General features: G+C 63.5%; 2 protein-coding genes and 1 long non-coding RNA gene across 10 annotated transcripts in view; 2 read left to right on the forward strand and 1 right to left on the reverse strand.

Moving 5' to 3' along the window:
- The window catches only part of PRDM16 (PR/SET domain 16), a 292,797-nt gene that overhangs the window by 208,065 nt on the left and 62,491 nt on the right, over positions 1–22,241 (forward strand). The window lies entirely within an intron of this gene.
- ARHGEF16 (Rho guanine nucleotide exchange factor 16) overlaps positions 1–22,241 on the forward strand; it is a 203,003-nt gene that overhangs the window by 81,471 nt on the left and 99,291 nt on the right. The gene's annotated exons all lie outside the window — the stretch shown is intronic.
- On the reverse strand, positions 670–6,738 carry LOC309842830. Its single transcript, XR_014299793.1, has 4 exons — positions 5,857–6,738; positions 2,423–2,658; positions 2,116–2,211; positions 670–2,025 (listed from the first exon to the last, which is right to left on the reverse strand). It is a non-coding gene; the product is annotated as an uncharacterized lncRNA (long non-coding RNA).

The raw sequence follows: 22,241 nt of genomic DNA on the forward strand, positions 1-22,241 counted from the left end.
GTGTGTGCGCTTGGAAATTGTAATTAGATCCTGCCTCACGTTGTGTACTAGTTCCCAAGAAAATCATCTATTAATTGATTCCAATTACTCTTAATTGTTTCTCATACATTTCAATTAGGCGGCCCCGTTGTTCCCGGCGGGAGCTCCCGTTAGACAAGCAGCCGTCACGCCTCTGATGGCAGGGGCTGCCGGAGGAGCTCTGCCGAGGGGCGACGGCCCTGCACTCGGCCAAGGCCGGCCCTCGGCTCCCGCGGCTCTGCGGAGCGCGGAGCCCTGTCTTGTCTTGCAGGGGCTTTGGGGCCTCCGGCGCATGCAAGGGGGCAGCCGGGGCCTCAGGCGCCTTCCGTCCTAGGGGGACGGCGGTTTCACCGCCCAGGAAAACAGGCCCCGCTTGCGGAGCCGCCGCTGGAAATGTCCTCAGGGAACTGGGAATCGCCGGGTGGGCAGGGTCCGGTCCCGAAGCGGTCGTGAGGCCCAGTTTGCTTTCTTTTGGCTTTCTGGGGTTTCTTTCCCCAAATCTGTCTGAAGTATCAAGGATTAATTTTATTTTATTGTGGTAAAATACATACATTACCGGTTTAGCTTTTTAAAGTGCAGTTCCGCAGCCTCTGGGACATGCACGGTTGGTGCCACCGTCAGGGCTCTGTGTCCCTGCTGTCCCAGAACTCCGTCGTCCCCGAGCGCGTGCGGCCCCGGGAACCACCCGTCTGCTCTCTGCCGCTCTGTTTCGGCCTGTTCTGGACTGGTCGTGGAAAGGACCCGCTGTGAACAGCCCTGCGTCGGGCCGCCCTCCCCGGACTGTCCCGGAGGCTCACCACGAAACAGCCGGGCTCCGCCCTGGATTCCTTATTCAGGGCTGAGCAGCAGTCCGTTGTAGGGAGAGGACTGGTCCTCTGCTGATGGACATCTGGGCCTTTCCAGAAGCTGGTTATTGTGAGTGGTGCCGCGAACACTTGTGTCCTAGGTTCTGCTTGGATTTCGGGGACCTGGGGCAGAGGGGTCTGGGCGTGGCACTGCTGGGTCGTCTGGTCTACCTGCCAATCCGATAGGGACAGAGCGTCTGCATTTGGGCAGCAGAGGTGAGGGGAAGAGGGACTAAGGTGCCCTGAGGAGGTGGGTGTCCGTCCTTCTGGGGACACTGGGAGAGCCCCGAACTGGGGGCTAGAGCAGGTGTGGCCACGGTGTCAGGGAAGGGGTCTGGCCAGGGAAATACAAGCCCTTCTGTGCTCGGTGGGCGCAGCAGGGGTGCTGGTGACCGCAGGAGGAGGGCCCACAGGGCCGGGGCCGACGGTCTGGGTGAGGAACGTGGGGTCCCGGGCTGCGCCTGTGCCGGAGCATTTCCTCACTTCCGCATCTCGCTTCAGCGCCGTGGGCTTCTGTGAGCCTCCAGAAACCCTCCATGATCCCCAGACTAGAGCGCAGCATCAGAGCAGAGACCGGCGTCCCCAGAATGTGCCAGGGAGGCCTCTCCTCTTAGGCTAAGGTGCCTTCCTCCAGACTTTTCCAGAATCCTCTCTCTGTCGGAAGCCGTCGTGGTCCCGCTGCGGATGCGGGGTCCGTCTCGCCTGGTGCCCATCTTACTTAGAAGCTGCGTGGTCGCGGCTGCTCTGTGGTCTTTGTCAAACAAAGACGGGTTCACAGAGCTGCCCCGCATCTGGGGACGAGAGTCTGCTTGACCCCACACCCGGCACAACGTCATCTTCAGAAAACAGTGAGGATAGCAGGCACAGACCATGGTGCAGCCCGGAAGCTTCCACGGGAAGAGCCAGAGACCCGGACCCCAGCCCAGGGTCTAGGAGTTGCCATCAGCCAGGCCGTGAAGTCGAGAGAGATGCTGTGGTCGCAAAGGAGCGCCAAGCCCCCACCCTCCGACGGGCGTCTTCCGTGCCGCTCAGGTCATTCCCATAGTCAATCCTCCACAGGCGGTCACTGTGGTGTCTCGGAGTTTCCTGGGTTCATGGCCAGACACAAGACCCACCAGCCTCACTCCTCCTGCTTGCTGGAGCTGCTCAGCAAGTCCTATCACTGGACAAGAAAGCAGGACACGGCATCCAGGTGCCGAGGCCACAGAAGAGATAGTGGGAGCTGGCCCTGGGGCGCCCACCCAGAAACCACCTGGGCACGGTTCCCCGGATGACTCCACTGCCATCCTGGTCACCGCCAGCCGCACCGGAGTCCTGGCTTGGTCTGCATACTGCCCTCAGCAGCCATCTGGAGCCCATGGGGAAGGGGCCGGACGGCGCCTGTCTCAGCAGACTTAGCTCCGGCAACCAAACCCAGGTAACGAAGGAAGGTGGCTTCCAAGAGCATTGGGGACCTGCCCTGGACTGACTGCCATCCGCCACCCCCGCCCACAAAACAGCCCCCTTTGTGCTCAGAGCCAGAGGCCCTGGCCCCGCCTCGACACGGGCACAGGGGGAACGGGACACACCTGGTCTCCCAGAGAGGACCGCGGACTCACGGCAAGGCTCTGGCCCGACCCAGAAGCTGTCACCGTGCGCACCGTCCCCGGTGCTCTGGACAGAAGGCTTCAAGGAGTCTGTGTTCTGATATCTGGGCCTCCTGCGTGAAGGCGGGTTGAGGTCGGGCGGCTGCCCCGGCCAGGCCCCGGCACAAGGAAGCTGGCCTCGCAGGCAGCCCTTCCTCAGCCTTTCCGCTCTGGAAAGTGAATGAAAGAATATTATTGACTTAGAGCGAGGGACGGCGTGAAAACCTCGGAGGACACCAGGAGGCCCCTGCCGCGGGCACCCACAGAGAGCGTGCTCTCGTCCGACCCGACCACATGGCGTGCATCCGCGAGTGTGGCTCGCGGAGCTGAGCTGGTGTGTTTTGACTCTTGACCGGCCAGCCCAAACAAATACACAGGACATCAAAGAAGCTGAGTGGGGAGAAGGACATCTGAGATCTAACCCCAGAGGCTGAGGCTTAAAAAAAACACAGCCTCGGACATAAATCTGCAAATAAACTTTCCAAAGGAAAACATCTACTTCTTTCAGAACCCACCCTTATTCCGCAACCAGTCCCAAGTCCTGGGAGAAAGTGCTACCTGGCCCCGGAGGAGGCAGCCGCGGTCGGGCGGGTCGGAGCCCCTGGCGGCCCACTCCCTTGGGTGTACCCCGGCAGCCCCAGCCAGGGTCACAGGGGCCACGGGGGCCCCCCCGGCCTGGGCCCCGGGCCTCTCACTCTCCGGGTGTTGGAAGCCAGCATTCCTGCAGATCTCCCTCGCGGAATTCCAGACTCGCGCCCAGCGCGCCGCAGAGAGAGGAAGCCGTGACGGGCCCTGGACAGACGCCGCCCCCAGGATGTGCCACCCCCGCCCCCAGAAGCTGTCTCTGGAGGACTGTGGAGCCGAAGGGAGAGCGTAGGGTCTGCTGGGCCGATGCAATGTGTGTGCCTCTCAGACCCCCAGATCACGGGGTGTGTGCATGCGTGCATGGAGACGGACCGCTGGGCGTGTGAGTGTGTGTGTCGGTCCCCTGGGCATGTGAGCGTGTGTGACGGTGCGCATCTACGTGCTCGCTCGCCACCGCGGAAAGGTAAACCGGGAGGGAGGGAGCGGGGAGCGGCGCAAGGGTGGGCGGGTTTTTCTCCCGATGCTGAGCCTCCCGACATTTCCTGCACTAGACGCGTCCAGCAGCTGCCTCTCCAAGCCGGCACCTCCCTCCTGTCGGAGAGAATAGCCCTTGTGTGAGCTGGGATAAGCTGCAGTGGGGGGGTGGGAGACAGCACCCAGGACCCGGCTGGGTTCCCAGAGTGTCACCGGCCGAGTTGTGGTTGCTGCCTGCAGGGACCTCTCTGCTCAAGACCTGCCCACAGAGCTGCGGGAGGAGGGCTGTGCCCTGAGGGCAGCCCACGGTGCTACACCCCGGCTCTGCTCCTGGACTGCGGCCTGGGCACTGCCAGGCCAGTGAGGGGCTGCTGGGGTGCCCGCCATACAGCCACCACAGCTCCGAGCTGGCCACCTTCCTCCTGCAGGATGATTTGTTCTCTCTCCTTGGGGCACCCAAGTGGCACAGGAGGAAAGATTTCTTCCTGATTTGCTTTCTCAGCCCCCCCTCACCTGGTGATCCGGAGCCAAAGCCCCTGAGCTTTGGTGCTGGAAAGAGAGATGGTGGGGGAGAGACGCACACACACACCAGGCCCATGCGCAGACACGCGCACGCGCCCACACGCAGACACACGCACACGTGTGTGCACACAGACACACATGCACACAGAGACACACGCACTGCACGTGCAGACACATACACACGTGCGCACGCGCACACAGACACATGCACACACATGCACACACGTGTCCACACGTACCAGGCATGTACACACGCAAACACGTGCACACAGAGACACACGCACACACGTGCAGACACATGCACGCGTGCACACGCGCACACAGACACACGCACACACACACTCACGCATGCACACACGCACACACACGCACACTCACGCACACATGCACACACGCACACTCACGCATGCACACATGCGCACACTCACGCACACAGACACGCACACTCATGCACGCACACTCACGCGTGCACACACGCGCACTCACGCACGCATGCGCACACGCACGCGCACACGCACGCGCACGCACTCATGCGCACACTCACACGCACACACTCACGCACACACACACTCACACAAGTCAGGAGTCATTTGTCCCGTTCTAGGGAACCAGGCGAACCGCTCCGGGGGCTGCAGGCAGCTTCCTTGGCATCTCCGAGGGAGACTCCGCCAGGGAGAAAGCGGATCTGACAGTGAGGGGGGACGGAACAAGCCCCCGCGGTGCTGCAAAGGCTTCCCGGCGCCTCCAGAAACCCTCCACCACCCTCAGATACAACGTCCCCTCAGGGGCCAGGGGCCTCTTCGTCCTCTGGGCAGGGCGGGAGAGGCCCCCTGAACGCCTGGTCGCGGGCTTTCCACAAATGTACTGTTGGACCAGGATGGACCATCTACTCCTCATTATCTGAGCAACCAACCAAGAAACGAGAACGCAACTCGCTGACTTCAGAGGCTCCTTCCAAACTGGGGCTGCTGCTTGTCCTGCCCCGTGTGCCGACAGGGTGGGGGGTGATGAGTATCTCCAGGGCTTGGATCCAGAGCTGGTCCCCCAGGTCTGATGCCAGGCCAGGCCCTCGGCTCGCTAGGGAGACGCCTGGAACCCAGAGTGTCCTGGCCACCGTGCCCTCTGGGGGCTCCAGATGTGAGCAGAATAGAAGGTCTCTCTGTGTGGACGAGGCAGGGGCCTCTCTGGGCAGCATACCGGCCCCATCTTCCCGGTGCCAAGCTGGGAGCAGGGGTGCATTTGGAGTTGATGCCGACAGAACCCTTGTGAATGGGCCGCTGAGGGACCCCTGTGTGACAGCGGCCACCAGACCGTGAGCAGCCCTCCGGCGGGACTGTGCTGAAATCCCCAAGCCTCGGCCGGCAGGAAGGACCCAGTTCTCAGGGTGGCCAGCAGCCCTGGGACCTCTAGCGGCAGTTTCCTCTTCAGGCCATGAATTGGGAACTTTGGAAACCTTCATTCTGCTCTGTCCTCCCCCAGCCCCGCCTTCCTGGTCCTCAGGCGCCCCCTGATCACTCACCTCCTGAAGCAGTTTCTGGGACACACTGTCCTCCAAACCCCAATAGCTGGACTGTGTCACGTGGGACACAGCCCCAGTGGAAACAGCCCTCCAGGGTTAGAAGGCGTCTCTACAGCCCTGGTGGCTGCCGGAGTGGGGCACAGGCAGGCCTCGGTGCACCAGTGTGTGGAATTGTGTACGGACGGATGGACGGACGGACGGAGAGTGATGACAATCCTGAGCAGGCAGCCCTGGCAGGTGCTCAGAGCACAGTGGGAAGGGCACCCACCTCCCTGGAGAAGGCGCTGCCTGGTCCGGAACTCGGTGGCCTCGAGGCTTCCTCCCGCAGAGGGACACAGGCAGGGAGCCTGGCCAGGCGTGGAAGGGCTTTGGACAGACGCGCACCGTGGTCTCACAAGACCCCAACGCCAGCAGCGACACTGGAGGTGACCCCTCCCCTGTCCCGTACATTCCCCAACTGGCTGCTCAACAGAGAGTCACCTACTCAGGGGGAAGAGCGAACCCGCCCGCCGGGGGCCGCGGACCTCGAGCAGGTGACCTCCCGCTCCTCTTCGGGCAGCAGGCGAGTCTGGGAAAACCCTCAGACAGGCCGGCACGGGGCCTGGGGACTGCGTGCCCCACCCGACCCCTGCCGCTCTGTGGAGCTGCGGCGGAATTTCTGACACGAGCCCCAGGATGGATGGTCACGCACTGCCCCCACCTGGGATCACCATCAGGGGCCTCACAACGGAGCCGGATCACTGTTCACTTCCGTAAAGGGTCCGCACGTGGGGGCTCTAGGTCTGGGGTTCTTCCTGGGTCCTCGGCAGCACCGGCCAAGGTCGTGCTGGGGTCTCGCCCCGCTGCTGGGCCCTACCCTCCCTTGATTCTCCAGGCTGCGGACGGCCCGTACCCCGGCACATCCCCGACAGCCCGCACAGACGCGGACCTCTCGAACCCCGCAGGTCCCTCCCTCCCCTTCCCACCCCCTCCCTCCCGAGACGGTTCCAGGTCAGGCGGTCACGCCACGGGCGCCATGGGCAGAAGCGTTCACCGGAGGGACGTCTCGGGAGAGGCCGCAGAATTGCCATAAATGCCGAACTCCTGCTTCTGGAGAACCGGCGTCACGGATCAGTGCGTCCGGGGGTGTCTGGAACATTCCCAGCGAAAATAAAACAATTATTTTTGACAACTTGCATCAATACCATCTACATTTTTCTTCCCTGCGCGGCGTTCCCCTCCCCCACCCCACGGCCGCCCGCGCTCTGCTCGTCTGTGTCTTCAGGAAACGGAGCCAGGAAACTCAATAAGCCGATTGTTAGCCCCATCGATCTTATTTGGGGGCCTGAAAACTCAGCAGACAGCACAGTGTTAAATTATTAACTAAATGTTTCCACTCGCTGGGGACAGGCTTCTGTAAAGACCATCTAGATGAACAATGGCCTCTTTATGAAATTAGCAGGCAAAGGGACCGGCGACCACGGGGAGCAGGCGTCGCAGAGTGACCGAAGGAAGGTGCCCCCGGACCCCTCCGCACGGGGAGGAGAGAGGCGCAGAGAGGGGCGCTTGGCCAGGGGGTGCTTCCGGATGACAGAGCAGCTGGGAGCCTCCTGGAGGAGGCAGAGCACAGGTCCGGCAAGACTCAGCCCAGGGCACCCTCACGCTGGGCAGCGTGGGGCCGGAGGTCCGGGCCGGGGAGGAGGACGCGTCACACCCCACGCTCCGGTTAGCCCAGTGGCTGGCTGTGATGGGAAGAGCCCCCCTGGGCCAGGAGGAAGCGGGAAGGACGGCCTGAGCCCCCGGAGCAAAGCCCTCAGACAGGGACCGACACCGGCGGGGCGCACGGGACACCCGCCCCGCCCCAGCCAGGCTCCCGCCCCAGCTCTCATGGGGAGGTCATAGAGGCCGTGACCGGAGCTCCGCCAGCCTCCTTCACTCCCAGCAGGGGCCGGGCCATGTGCCAGGGGTTGGGGTGGAGCGTGTGCAGATCGCCATTCCCTCTGGAAGCTTCTGGAAGCTTCCGGTCTGCGGAGGGAAGCCTCCGGCGCAAGCGAGCGGCGCGCCTCGTAACCATCTCCTGACATGAGGAACCGGGGACGCCCCCCAGGCTCCATCCGTGTCGGGCCGGCCGGTGTGGCCCGCCGTGAGGAGCCGACAGAAACGGGGACGCCGGGAAACCGGGGCTCACAGTCACCTTCTTAGTTCCGCGATGAGAAATAAAATTCAACACTGGAGTGAGGCCTGATTCCGGCCGAAGGGTCAAGTAATCTCCCCAGGCCCGGTTCGCTCGGCTGAAGGGGCCGCCGGAGAGGCACGGGCACAGGCGTCTGAGGGCAGCTCTTCCCTCCAAACCCTAGAAGGAACCGCCAAGCCCACAGTCCACACGGGGTCCTTGTGGGAGGTCAGGGGTGTTTCCAGAGAGAAACCCCTCCCCCCCTCCTGCAGGACCTCCAGGTGCTTGTGAGATGTTCCAGGAGACAGAAACGAACGCCCACGTGTCCGGGGCAGCCACGGGGCCACGGGGCCACCGGGGACTCAGCGGCAGGCGCCGGCTCACATGCCCTCTGCCTGCTGGGAAGGTGGCTGCTGGACAAAGTGGTCACAGCGTGGGACTGTGCCCAGCGGGCCTCTAGCCCACTTCCAGGAAACGCAGCAAGAGCTTACAAGGGCCGAGGCTTTGGTTCTGCTCCAGCTCTGGTCTGCGGGTTTACGGGCGTCCTCTCACTCAGCCGTCACCGCGATCCACAGGGATCAGAGACCCGAGGCCCCGAAACCGTGGGAGAGTCACGCAGCCTCCCGTCCAGCCAGGGGTGTGCAGCCAGATCGAGCCGGGGTGCATGGCCTCGGAGCCTCCCGCGCACGACACATCACAGAGATGGTACACGGGGCAGACCGTGAGTGTGCGCCCAGACGGCTCAGGACGGAGGTAACACCACCTGAACCGACCTCAGAGCCTTTGTGTGGCCCCCAGACTGGCCAGCCGGCGCTCCCCAGGGCAGACGGGCAGCCCCGCTCCGATTCCTGGCTCTTTGCCGGTTTGTCTCCCGGGCCTCGCCTCTGAGATTCATACCGGGAGGCCCATGCGGTCTGCACCCCTGTGCACCTGCTTCTGCCCAACCTAGCGACGTTTGTAACGCGGCCACGCCGCTGCATCTGCCGGCAGCGCCCTCTCTGTTGTCACCGAGCGGCACCCAGGGCGTCGGCAGACGGTGGGTTGTTGGTCTGTTGTCCTGGGGCGCAGTGTGTGGGGTTATTTCTGGCTCGGGGCAGACGACCAACAGTCATGGACAGGCCTTTGTGGACCGAAGTTTTCACTTCTCTTGAGTAAGTCCTCTAGGAGTAAAGTCACCGGGTCCTCCGGTGCGGGTCTGTCCGGGTTGCTAAGACACCACCCCGTTGCTTTCCAAAGGAAGGAGTTGTTCCGCATCCTTGCCGGTCGCGGACGACTGTCCCGGCAGCTCCTTCCCCCGTGACAGCTACTGGCATCCGTCCTCACGTCCTAGCTGCTCCAGCGGGCGCGGATCGGCGTCTCCGCGTGCTTTCAGGCTGCGTCCCCCGATGACTCGTGACGCAAGCCCACTTTCACGTCGTGTGCTTAGTAGTCTTGCGCGTAACTGCTTTTGTGAAACTTGTGTTCACTTTTTTTTAGTGGATTGTCCGTCCCTGTGTCGGTTGATTTTTAGGAGATCTGAAGACACCGCCCGTCATCCGTGCGTACGGCAAATAGCTCCTCCCAGGGCACCCTTGCCTCTTCACGTCCTTAACTGAGTCCTTTGATTAGAGGGTACTTTTGAATGCTTTGCATTAAGTGCTCTTTGTTAGCCTTTTTTCTTTTTCTTCTAAACTTCTTCTGTTCCATTTTCTCTCTCTTCTTTTCTTCTGGGACTTTGGTTACACATACACCAAATAGTGCCCCTAGGTCACTATGGCTCTGTTCATTTTTGGTTCAATATTTTTTTATTATTTTCGCTGGACAATTTCCATGACTCCATCCCCAGGTTCATGTGCGCTCCCTCCCACGACCTTCAGCTGGTTTCCAGGCCCATCCGAGGACACGTCCATTTCCCACCAGGTCCTTTTCAGTCCTAGAAATCCTGTCTGGTTCGTCACGACGTTTTCCATTTCTCTGCTGGCATTCCCTATCTGTTCACTCCCCATGATGACCTTTTTATTTATATCTTTGGATGCATTTGCAGTAGCTGCTTTAACGTTTTTGTTGCTAATCCCGACATCGGGGTCGTATCAGAGTTGGCGTGTCTTGACTGAGTTTTCCTCTGACTATGGGTCACATTTTCCTATTTCCTTATACACTTGGCACTTGCTTTTTATTTTATTGCTTTGGACGCAACACATTTTAGAAACCCTAGAGTCTCAGCATTCCTCTGTAGAGTGCTGGTTTTTGTCCTAAAGCAGATCTTTCGGTCCCCAGCTGCTGGCCAGGAGCTCACCTGCAGAAGCTGAGCTGATACTCAGCCAGCGTGTGCCTGTCTCGGCCTTGCGCTCACTCTCAGGGATCAGGCTTGCTCTTAAGGCTTGGCCCCTCTAGGCTTTATTGGAACGTCAAAGGCGTTCTCCAAGCCCCTCTGAGTTGACAGGACTCTAATTCCAGATGGTCTCGCACCAGCTGTGATGGACAACAGCTGGAAGAGCTGCTCCGCTCTCGGAACCTTCCCGCTGTGTCCTGTGGCTGGGCCCCTCGTGCTCTCCCAGCGCAGGGGTCAGCCGGGGTGGGAGGGGTTCAGTGCAGACCGGGGATCCCCTGTGTGTGGCCCTCTCCTCTCCAGGATTTCCTCCTTCCACTTATAGCTACCCTGGCAGCCTCCAACCCCACTGTCTGGCCCGTCTGTCTGTTAAGACTGGGGCTTTCTCCCAGAGTTCCAGCGGCCCCACCGCAGGTAGAGAGGGCAGTGGCCTCTTCCAGAAAGCCAGACAATGGGGGACCCTCACCAGTACAGCTCTTTCTTTCAAGGGTTGGTTCCCTGATGTTTCCACCTGCTTTTATTCACTCCCTAACACCGTCCATGTTTCATGTGTGTATTTCGTCCATAGTGTAGAGTCGTCCTCTGTGAAAGGAGGAGTCCAGCGTCAACCACTCTGCTGGGGTAACTCTGGGATCCGAGCCCCTGGTGCTATCAGCCTTTAGGGTTCTGTGGGCACGTCTGCAAGCTCACTCTGTCACCCCTGCTGCAGGAGGGAGGTGGCTGGCACGGGCAGTGTTGTCACCACGCTGCAAGCGATGGCGGGGTTCAAACTGGCTCAGCCCCTCACTGGAGAACACCGAACTAGTAGGACGAGGACTTGGGTGTCGGACCCCGGGGGGCAGATACGAGCCTCACACCTTCCCAGCTGTTGGTTCTGAATGTGTCACCTGGTCTCCGTGGACCGCCATCCCGGTCACCCCTCAGACCCTCCATGCTGCCTTCCGTAGCTCAGTTTTTCTTGGCAGCCTTCTCGCCCTGCCCAGGCTGCCTGATGCCCCCGCCCGGGTTCCCGGGGACCGACAGAGCCCCACAGAGGCCGTGTGGCCGTGGGCCAGGGCCTCCACCACGTGGGAGCGGTTGAGGAGCTGCCTGGGAGCACGAGCATAAAAGGGGACATTGAGGGGCGGGCTCCAAGGAGACTCGCTCTCCATCAGGGCCCCACAATGTGGGCTTTGTGAGGCTGGGCTGAGCTGAGCGGGAACTTTCCTTTTTCTTCTAGGGAGAGATTATTTAATTTAAAAATAATTGAATGTGGAAAATGTTGGATATGGAAACTGTTTATCAGGTTTCCTTTTTTGTTTCTCCCGTTGGCTTTGCCCCATGGTGGCGAGCGGCAGTACCCTCCCCCGGCAGGTCGGCAGACGTGTCTGCACCGTGCGGTCCGTACAAAGCAGTCGGTGGTTTCCCAGAAGCTGAGTCTCCGGCTGCTGATGTGGCTGTTGTGGCTTAGTTGGGGGGGAGGCCGCCTGACCGGAGGTCGCGTCCATCTGAATGGCTGAGTCTGACCCGCCTGTCCCTACCATGCCCCCTGCTTGAGTCCCCATCATTCCTCTTTGGATGCCCTGTGGTCCCCCCAGGACAGGCAAGGCTTCGTCCTGCCTCCCTCCATTCTGTCCCGGGGACCCCTTTCCCTCAGCAGCACTTGCCCCAGTCTCCCAGCGGCCTCGCAAAATCTGCCTCCCCGCGAGACGTGTCCTGATGGTGACCCAGGCCCCGGGCCTTTGGGCTCCAAGTACCCTTAATTCAGTGTCCACTTCCCTTTGGATTCACACACTCCACTTTGAACGGGCCAGGAGCTGCACGGGGGAAGGACCTGCTGCAGCTGCACACCTATCCCTGGAGTCTGACCAGTGCGTGGCCGGTGTCCATGGAGGGGCTGAACAGACTGGACATCTGACCAGTCCCTTGAACTGGCTCGGGACAGGGCCTGCCGACCGTGTCCCCGAGGCTCTGCTTTCCCTCTCCCCCAGTGTCCGTGTTCTCCTCCGAGACAGCCCATGGCCTCCTCCATCTCAGGGGGCTCATACTGCAACCAGGAGCACTCAGTGCTGGCATGGGGGCCAGCCAGGCTCAGGGAAGCCCAGAAGACATCTCACAGCCTCCCTGCGAGCTCCTAGAGGACCTCAGAAGACCCAGCTGTAGAGTCTTGCCCCAGGAGGGTAGGAAGAGTCCTGAATGGCGCATGGCCCTGGGAATGCAGGAGGGGGTTGGGACGGCCCCTCCCAGGCCCCTCATGCCAGGCTCAATTTCATGGGAGGTTCCGTGTGAGGCAGACGAGCTGAGAGGCAGCACGGCGGCCTAGAGCAGGCCGCGACACTGAGCAGGACTGAGGCTCGGTTCCGGGTAGGGATCCGGCCGAGGGAGGGTGAGTCCTCTGGTCCCTAGCTTCCATCCCAAAAGGGGTCTGGGGTCACTTCGACCTCCCAAGGGGGTGACTTAAGTCCCGTGGGTAAATGCTGTCTGTCCGCCTCTGCCAGGCCCGTCCCCATCCTTTCTGCACCCGAGACAGAGCTCCGCACCCAGTGGGCGCTCAGGGAGCAGCCAGGGGCCAGCGGAGGGCAGAGCGGCAGGGAGAGGCAGAGCATCCCAGCCCCAGCAGCGCAGGGTCAACTCCTGTTCAGGGCAGCCGAGCCAGAGTCATGGGGAAGGGTGGCCGATGGATCTTGCGCCCGCCACGGGCACCTCTCTGACTTCAGAGCTGCGGCGCCGGCACCGTGGACAGGCAGGCCCTGAGGGAGGAGGAGGCCGGAGCTCGGGGCTGCAGTGAGAGCAAGCTGCAGACTGCCCTGGTCCCCACCTCCCGTCCCCTGGCACTTTCCCTAGACAAGCCCTGGCCATGGGGGCCCTGGCGGAGGTGGGGCAACACCTATGTCCCTCCTGGCCTTTCCCATGTGGCCACAGGCCCCTCCTGACACCCCCACGACGGGTGCTGGGCCCTGGGTCCTCCTGAGGACTTGGACCCCAGCTGTGTGTCTCAGGGGCTCGTCCCGCCTCGGCCAGAAGCTGCCAGTCAGGCCACTGGACACGGAGAACGCGTTTGGCGCCCGAAGCAGGGCTTTGCTCGCAGCAGGGAGAGGACGGGGGAGCAGCAGAGAAGGGCCGGGAGAGGGCCCGGGGAGCTGGGGACGGCACTCAGAGAGGGCAGCAGTGGCCGGCCTCAGGCCCCGGCCCACTGGCCTCGGCCCCGGGCCCTGGGTGTTTCTCTGCAGGTCTGACTGTGAGCCTGAGGCCCGCGGCTCTGCAGGGGCTCCGGGAACTGTCGCGACCCCACCGTCCCCCCACCCTGGGCCTGGGCCCCGAGCTCTCTGGAGCAGACATTCAGTGCCTGGTTGGGCAGCACCCTTGTTAGTATTCGTGTGCAGGCCTGGGAGAAGCAGAGCAGGAGGGCAGCTGTTCAGCACCATTCCCAAAATCGTGGGCCAAGGGCCGGGGACAAAGAGCCGTCTTCATAGGAGCGGCAGGCACAGCCTGCCATTCACGAAGGGGACTGAGCCGGCGGCCGGGGCGCAGCGGTGCAGGCAGGCGTCTCCGGGCCTCTCTTCCAGCTCCTCTTGCTGGGTGACCTTGAATGCTAGGTGCCCCCCAGCCCCACGCGGGGCTCCCGACACCAGCCACTGGGCTCTGCAGAGGACAGGCGTCCTCCCCCCACAGGGGCTGGGGCCCGGTGAGCTCAGGCTGGCGGGGCCGGGGACGTGCGCGCAGCGGTGGCCGGACAGGCTTCCCGCGCAGTCGCCGAGCATTATTAAATTCAGGAGCCAGAAGGCGACTCGTGTCTGCACGGTTTTGTCGGCAAGAATCCGCGGTCCGCTCGCCCTGCCCCCACCCCGGCCGTGTCAGCAGCTAACGGCAGGGCTGTCTGGAGGAGGCATTCCCAGACCTGGTCTCTGGCTCCCAGTGAGGGTCCCCACCCCGAGGGAGATAAGATAGAGCCGTGTCGGGGAGGAGGTGCCGACGGGGCGCACCGGCACGCTGTGAGTGATAAAAGGGGCTTCAGAAAGGTGCTGACGTGGCCACCGCATTTAATGAGGTCACCGTGCAAGCGGCCGCCCCGATAACCCGGGGGTCAGGCGCCCACCAAGTGGCGGGGCAGGAAGAGCCGCCGCCGTCCAAGCCCAGCGTCCACTTGTTTCAAATGGTCCTCTGAAACGCAGCGGGCATCCCTGTCCCAGGACGGCCCAGGGGACCCTGGCTAGGGCGCTGGGGCAAAGAGCAGAAAGCCCAGGGCAGCGGTCAGCCAGGGGCTCGGGGGCGGGGGGGCGTCAAAGCCATCTCACGCCACGCCTTCTCTTGCCGGCCAGGTCGAGGGTCAGCTCTGGGGGCCTGGACGTCTGCACGGCTGGAGGTCCCTGCGGGATCGCTGGGGCAGGCTGCATACGGTGCCAAGGCCTGGTCCGACCCCATGCTGGGCATGGGGAATCAGGGACCCGGCTGGCGGGGCTCTAGGATCGCTCAGGGCCCCCCCATCGCAATCGCTCTGTTCCGTCGCCTCCAACCCCAGCCCCAGCCCCAGCACCGAGCACAAGCTGGGGGAAGCGGGAGTCAGAGGCGCACCCGTCCCTGGGAAGCCTGTTCCCCTAAGAGCTGAGCGCCCTTGGAGAGGACCCCCTGTCCCCATTTCCACCCCTGGGTGGCCTGGGGCTGTGCTCGGGGGCTGGGTAGGTAAGCGCGCAGGCGGGAAGCGCCAGCCCACCTGAGATGTGCGGCGCGGCCCACACGATGCCGGCAGCCCCTGCGGTTTGGGGCCCCTCGCGCCGGGGCTGTGGATGGAGTGTCTGCCAGGCGGAGGGAAGGCTGAGGAGGCAGGGGCCAGCTCCTCGCTGGTCAGTCTGGGGTGCAGCTTGGCCTCACTGAAGGGCTCAGTGTGGCTCGGCCTGGGAGTGCCTGGCAAGTAGGACCCACGGCACAGGTGGCTTCCCAGGCGGCACCCAGATCGCGGGTCCCAGGGGCCTCCTTCAGCTCAGAAGCAGAGCCATGTGTCCCAGCAAGCAGCTCCCTCCGCAGGCCAGAGCTCTGGGTCTGTGAGGCAGCCCCCGCCCCCCGGTGCAATGGCCAGTGCTTTCCTGTTTCCAGGCTTCGTTTTCATGCTCAGAGTGGTGGCACCTGGCCAGTCCTAGCTGTCCCGGGCCGCGTGGCCCTGCCCTTCCCGAGCCCACCCTGAAGGAGGTGTCCCACCTACACTTCGGATCTTTTTATTCTGGACCTTGCGGGAAAAAAAAAAAAATCAGCAAACCATTTCCAAAAATAGCCAGCAGAGAGAGGGGACCATCTGGGTCTTTGCCCACTGCCTGCTGGCCTGCTGGGGACGGCGGGGCTGGCACAAGCAGTCCCCCAGACTCAGGAAGACCAGGCTCCTGCGCAGCCCCCAGCGGGCCCTGCCTCCCAGGAGAGGCTGTCGGTTGGCCGGGGCGGACGCGGCATTGCAGAGGGTGTGGCCGCTGGCTTGGGGTTGTCTGAGCAGAGCTGAGCCCCCCAGGGTACACCCAGGCCATGCCCAGTGCCTGCTGCATCCTGCAACACCCTCACCCACTGGGCACTGGGGCAGACAGCGGGAACCCCGCGGGATTCGCACAAGGTGGGTCCCCCTCCAACCTTTCAGGTAGAAAAGGCCCTGTTCAGCGCAGGTGTTCTGAAGCCACTGAGAGATTTCAGACGTGGGAACCCATGTTCCCCTGGCTGTGTTTTGAAGATAACTCTGTGCTGGGACCCAGGAGCCCCGCAGAGCCGTCGCCACCAGGACGTGAGGGGGAGGGACGCCAGGCAACAGGTGCCAGGGCTCTCCAGAGCAGGGGCTCTTCTCCCCACGAGGCCTCCGCCCTGCCCGGTCCTGCAGCTGGGTGCCTGCGACCCTGCAGGCCCAAAGGACTCAGCCAGGTCCAGAGCCACTGGCTGGCCCTCCCCGGCGACGGTGACAGCTGGGTCCTCGCAGGAACCAGGAGCACCTGGACCTCTGGGTGGTTTTTATATTTTCTATGTAAAAATTCGAGGGAGTTTTTGCCTTTCATTCATTTCCACCCTCCCGGCATAGTGATGGCCACAGCGGCTCTGGGAGGTCTGCGCCCGCCTGTGGGAGAAGGAAGCCGGGGGTGCACCGCGAGGCCCCTGGAGCCAGAGCTCTGCTGGCTCCAAACCTGTTTTTCCCCCTTCCCCCCAAACAGAGGGGCTCTGAGAAATTTTCAGCCTCGTTTTCAGACGAAACCAAGCCTCCCTCCCCACAACCGCTCCTTTTACCATCAGGAACACCTTCCTCCCGGAGGACGCACACAGGTCCAAACCACGCCAGGGCCTCAGCAGCGCCCAGGTGCCCGGGCCGGGGAGGGCCACGGGGACCGTCCCTCTCCTTCCTGGACCGCCCCCCTTCCTGTGCCCGGGCCACAGAGCGTCTCACTTGGCATTGTAGCCACAAGTTTGATGGCTTTCTCTCTCCCTCTGTCTCTGCCTCTCTCTCTTGCTCTATCTCTGTCTGTCTCTCTGTCTCTGTCTCTCTGTCTCTGTCTCCCTCTTTGTCTCTGTCTCTATCTCTTTCTCTGCTTCTCTGTCTGTCTCTGTCCACCTCGCCTGGGGACCCACCCCCAGACCCCCAGAGAGCAGGACGGCCACACCCTGGACGTCCGAAGGGGACACTCTTGGGAGACCAGGTGCCAGCGGCCGTCCTCTGGGGGCGCCCGGCGAGTCAGGGCGGGGGATTCTGCCTCACCCCACGGTGCATCGTCGGGGCGGCTGGCTGAGCTCGGCCCCCGGCCCCGAGCCCCTGCCCCTTGCAGACCGCCCAGTGGCGCTGTGGCCTCCGGCCGGGGCTGCGGGTTCCTGATTGTTTTCCTCCCTGAAGGCCCTCCCCGTCCTGTTCCCCTCGGCTGCGCCGCCCCCGGGGCTGACTGCGCGTGGGGGGGATCCCAGGAGCGTTTCCGCCTCTGCGCTCTATCAGCGCGTTTGTTCTCCGGCCCCGGCCTTTCTTCTCCCTTCGCGCAGCCCAGCCTCTGTGATTAAGCCTCAAGGTCTCCCGCGGCTTTTAATAGGCCTGCGGCCCGGCCATCTGATGAGGGCGGACTGGCGCAGCTCGTCCCAGGGCCGGCGCTGGAGGCCTCCTAATGCACGGTATCAATCACGACTGTCAGGCCATTCAGGCCCTAAATACATCCACCCAGTATAAAATTATACGAAACAGGGGAAAGAGGCCGCGATTGGCCACATATTGAAAACAGACATTAGCCCCCGCCCCGGCCTCACCCCCCCCCCCGGTCTCAGGGTCCCCACCGGCCTCGGCCTGTCTCATGAACAATAGGGGGCTCGGGGCGTGGGCCAGGCCACATGTGGTCCTCGTCAAAGTTCCGTGTCGTGTGCAGAAGTGACGCAGAAGCGAGAGCTGCGGCTTCGTCCGGGGCGGGGGGGCTCGGTGCAAGAGAGAAGGGGCGCTTGGGGGTGCTTGCCCTGTGGGCTTGTCCCCAAGAGGGGCTGGGGCTTCCGTGCAGAGTGGGCGGGGGGCCAGGCGGAGGCCATTTCTGGGCAGCACCCCGAGCTGGCTCCCGGTGCCGTGCTGAGCCCCCCGGGCCCCGCTGCAGGGGCGAGGCGGGGGAGTTCCCACGCTGGACCCCAGCCAGGCCCCTGTGCCCCTGGGGGTCGCCCCCATGGCCGGGACTGGCCTGCTTCCCCGGGCTCCCCAGCTGCCGCCACTTCCTCCCAGAGGCTGTCATAAAAGTTAACCGGGTGTGAAATGTGGTAAAAGTTTATGACGGAGGATAATCCGCCCCCAACCTGCGTGGAGCAGGGGCTCCGCCGCTCACCTGGCGCGGCTTCCCAGGTCCCCACGGCTCGCTGGGGTAGGGGGAGGCCCAGGGCACCTCTGCTTGCCCGGTAGAGGCAGACCTGGCTCCATCCAGGGGCCCTCCCCGTGCTGTCGCGGGTCATGCCGGGACGCTGCTCTGGAGGCTGGTCCCTACTGTCATCACCTGTAACCCACGTTCGTGCCGTGTTGGCCACAGGCCAGTGACACGCACCGTCCGCCCACATTTCATTCGTACTGGCTCCCGTGAGATCAGCAGATGGACCCCAAGAAGGCTCAGGCCGGCCCCTGTCCTCCTGGGCTGCCTGGAGCTGCAGAGCCCCCCTCCCCAGAGGTCGTACTGGTTCCCAGCTGGGCCAGGAGCTGCTCTGCAAACCTGCAGGGGTCTCTCCAGAGGCCAACCCAGGCCTAGGGATGTCCACACAGCTGAGCCCTGAGCTGCCTGGAGCACACAGGCCCGGCCACAGGACCCAAGAGAAGGGGAATGATGCACTTCCGGCTCTTGGAGGTTCTCCACGCCTGTGGGAGGACATGCCTGTCCTTGCTCGAGACACTGGTCCGGGGGAGCCTGAGCGGGTCACCATTAGCCAGTGAAATAGCATTCCAAGTCCGGTGGCCAGGGATCCCGAAATCTGGGCATTGGCAGGGCAATACGGGGCAGATGGGAGATGTGGCCTGGCCTTGGCGCGTGGTTCTCCACGACGCTCCTTGTCTGGGGGGCCCTCGAGGACAGACACCTCAGAGGTGCCGACCACAGCAATGCACAGGAAGGCAGGGGCCCAGAGGCCCCTGGAGGAGAGCTCTGGCTGGGGGGGGGAGTGGGCTGTTTGCAGAAGCCCATTCTCACTGGGCAGCAGAGCGGCCTCCTCCCAGAGAGGGCGGCTCCACGGCCCGGGGCCGTGCGACCTGGGACGCAGACACTGAAATCCTAGCCTAGCTTCCAGCAAGTCTTGGCAGGTCAGAGAAGCCAAGAGGCCGTGTGTCTGATACGCAACCACGCGGGGACAGGCGGGGTGTCCGGATGCGGAAGGTCGTGCATGCGGAGCGTGGGCAGGGCTCAGGGAGGGGAGCACCGCGTGTGCCTGGCCAGGCATTCCACAGGAGGCAGGGCCGGTGGCAGAAGGGCACTGAGGGCAGGCGGGGCCACGACTCGCAGGCCCAGCATCACCGTGGGCGGGCCGGAAGGGAGGCAGTGTGCCGGGACTGTCACAGAAAGCAAACCATGACAGTAGCGGCAGCCTCGGAGGCCAGCTGGGGGGCGGTGGGAGTGACGGGCCTGGGAGCCCCGACCCGGGGGTGTGCGAGGGGCGCATGGACTCTGGGTGTTGCATGTGTGCCCCGGTGCCGTGGGCCCTGGTGCCGTGGGCCCTGGTGCAGTGGCAGGGGAGGGGCCGAGGCTGGAGGGTCAGGGGGAGGCCACCGGGAGCTGGTCACAAAGCCATGGGGCTGAGTCCCTTCCTCTCCTCAGTCGCTTCTGCCCCTCGTCTCATCCCCTTGCCTTCCAGTTGGGTCCCCATGGCCGGGCCCCCCCACCCACAATTTGCTGTCCATTTTGTCAGTGCTGGGGGAGCAGCGTGGCCTCAGTTTCCCCGTGAGCCGACAAGGGTTGAGGCCAATAGTTAGCTGAGCTCTCTGACAGCATGGGCGACGTCTGTGTGCCGGGCCCTGTGCCCAAGGACACACGGACTACGTCTCCGCAGCCAGGATGAGGCAGGGTCCTGGGAGAGAGGCTGTGGCCCCGTCGCTCACCGATGTCCCCAGGAGGTGGTGTCAGAGGCTTTCCTGACTCTTGCTGTGAGGAGTGTGGTTTGGAGAAGCCCTGGTTTGTGCGTCAGTGACAGTGAGAACAAGGACACAGCCATTCCCCGTGAGCGCGGGGCTGAGTGCGGCCCACATGTTTGCTCCTACGACCCTCACGACCCGCCTCTGGGGGGACACTCAGCACTCTGAGGTCACGTGGATGAGAGGTAGAGCGGAGGAAGCCGAGCCGCGGCCCCAGGGAAGCAGCCGGACGGGGGAGCCGGGTGTGGCTGCTCGCCACTCGTGCCGCCAGGTGGAAATCGGGGTGCCCTCTGATCCCGCACTCTCCGCCCCAACCCCCCGTCATGAGATCAGGGAGGACCGTGGGCGAAGACACTTGGCACCAGCCCCCGGCACGCTTCCCGACAAACAAGTGGCCCTTCGGTGACGAGGTGAGAGCGGCCACCCACGCCTTGAATCGGGTGCAGCTTGAAGGCTCCACGTTCCTCTGGGTTCTTGCCGAGACGGTGCCACTTGCCTACCCATGACTTTCATGCCAGTGTGAGCAGAACTTCCTGAATCTGAAGCAAATAACCCCCACCTCCACCGGCGCCCGATGGGCGGACAGATGACCACGGCAGCCCCGTGCCAACCCCAGCCTCACCTGCAGAGCCGAGCTCGGCGTGAGTGTGCACGCCCGATCTCTGTGGCATGGGAGGCCAGTGGCCAAGAGCCTCGTCCTCCAGACGAACAGCATCACTGCCGTCCTCGGACCCGTCGCCTGTTTGCAGAGCACCGGGGAACGGAGCCCGTGCCGCGGAGCCCGTGCCGCAGAGCCCCTGTGGCTGCAGACGTCCCAGGTCCTGCTTAAGCCCCACCACGCAGGCACTGCCTCCATTTCACAGATGAGCAAGGGCAAGGCTAGGGAAGTGATGTCGGGGGCAGGTCGAGGTCCAGCAGCTAGAGTTGGGGAGCAAGCAGCTGGGCAGGGTGCTGGGGGTGGACAAAGTCAGCAGCGGGTCCTGGAACCTGGCCACCCCCCCACACCGTGAGAACATCCCAAACTACATAACCGTCAGGGAACCGAATCACCTGCCGTCCAGTGGCTGGTATGCCGGCTCTGCAAACAGACAGGGCGGCTTTGCTCAGAATAAACATGCCGGCCAGTGCCCTGCCCAGATGTCGGGCCCACACAGACGCAGGGGGGGGTCCCCAGGTCCTCTCCCCAGCCCGGCGGGAGCCGCAGTGGTCCACAGCCAGGTGCAGACACGCAGCTTCTGCGTGGCCAACGGCCCCCAACCCCAGACAGAGGACCCGATGCCCAGGACGTGGATCCTGTCCCTCCCCAAAGCCCTCATGTCCCCGCAGAAGCTGTGAAGGGGGGGGCTCATGGTCAAGCCTGCTGGGAGCCACCCTGGAGAGAGAAGACGCCCGCCTCCCCGGGGACCTGTGTTCTCTCCACCCTGGAGCGCCGCTCCGTTCACGACGCCCTTTCTAAGCCAGCAGGACACCTTCCTCTCAGCGCCCATGCGGCTGTGTGCGCCCGGCAGGGGCTCGTCTCGCCTGGAGAAGCCCGCGCTGGCCGGGCTGGAGAGGCTCCCACAGCCTCTGCCCATCCCTGGCCGTGCAGCCTCGGCCGGGGGCCCGCGGTGCCATCCGGTCCCGGAGCTGAGAAGCCCCATCAAGCCACCTGGGTGGACGCCCTCCGCGTCAGCGTTTCCGAGAGCCTCGGCCCCTGCCTGGTTCTCTTCCTCCCTTCCCTGGACCCAGAAAGCACAGTTTTCCCCACCGGCCCCTGACAAGCACCCCCAGGAGAGAGGCCAAGGCCTTTGTCTGGATCCTGCTCAGACCGTTACCCCACATTCCTGCAGAGCGGCTCGTGTGCTCCCAGGGCCTGCTGGTGACACAGGAGAGAGACCAGTGGTTCTCAACACGGGCCACACCGCCCTCCAGGACTCACGGGCAAGGCCGCAGACACGTGTGACAGGCACCGTGGACTGGAGCCCAGTGACACCGCGTGCCACCCGGTGGCACCCAGGACGGCCCCCAGCGGCGGAGCACGGTCCGCAGTGGGGAGACAGAGGAACCCAAGCCAAGGCAGCTATCTCAGTAGAGCCGGACGGTGGACCTGTGTCCACACTGGGGCAAAACAGTGCCCTGGGGGAGTCTTGCCGGGCTCTCAGTGGAACCTCCCGCCGGGCACGAAAGGACATGACAGCAGCCCTTCCTGAGCCTTACACTTGAGGCCGCGAGGAAGTGTCTGCCGTCCGGGGCTCGAGGCCAGGGTTCTGGGAACAGGGCCCAGAGCAGGACCGACGGCCGCCTGCCGTCCGCAGGACATGGCTCCCCGGGGACTCGGGCTCGGGCTTCCATCCTGGCCCCGGTCACCCCAGCTTATCCTCACAGCCCTCCACACCCCGTCCTACGGGCCTTTAAAGAGTCTCTAGAAGACCATGGGCCATCGCACCTTCCTTCCCCGTGGAAGAAACAAAGCTGTGTGTCATCTGTAGGACAGTAGGGCAGCGGCCACCAAGCTCACACGGAGACGGAGGCCGGGACGTCAGCTTTGTAAGGGCGCCACTGGCCCCCATGTGCAGACAGACACCCCCAAACATAGACACCGCCGTCGGAGGGCCGCTGCAGCCGCTCAGCTCTGGCTAGAAGCACCAGGCAAAC

Source organism: Mustela nivalis, assembly GCF_964662115.1.
Source record: "Mustela nivalis genome assembly, chromosome: 10".
Lineage (NCBI taxonomy): Eukaryota > Metazoa > Chordata > Mammalia > Carnivora > Mustelidae > Mustela > Mustela nivalis.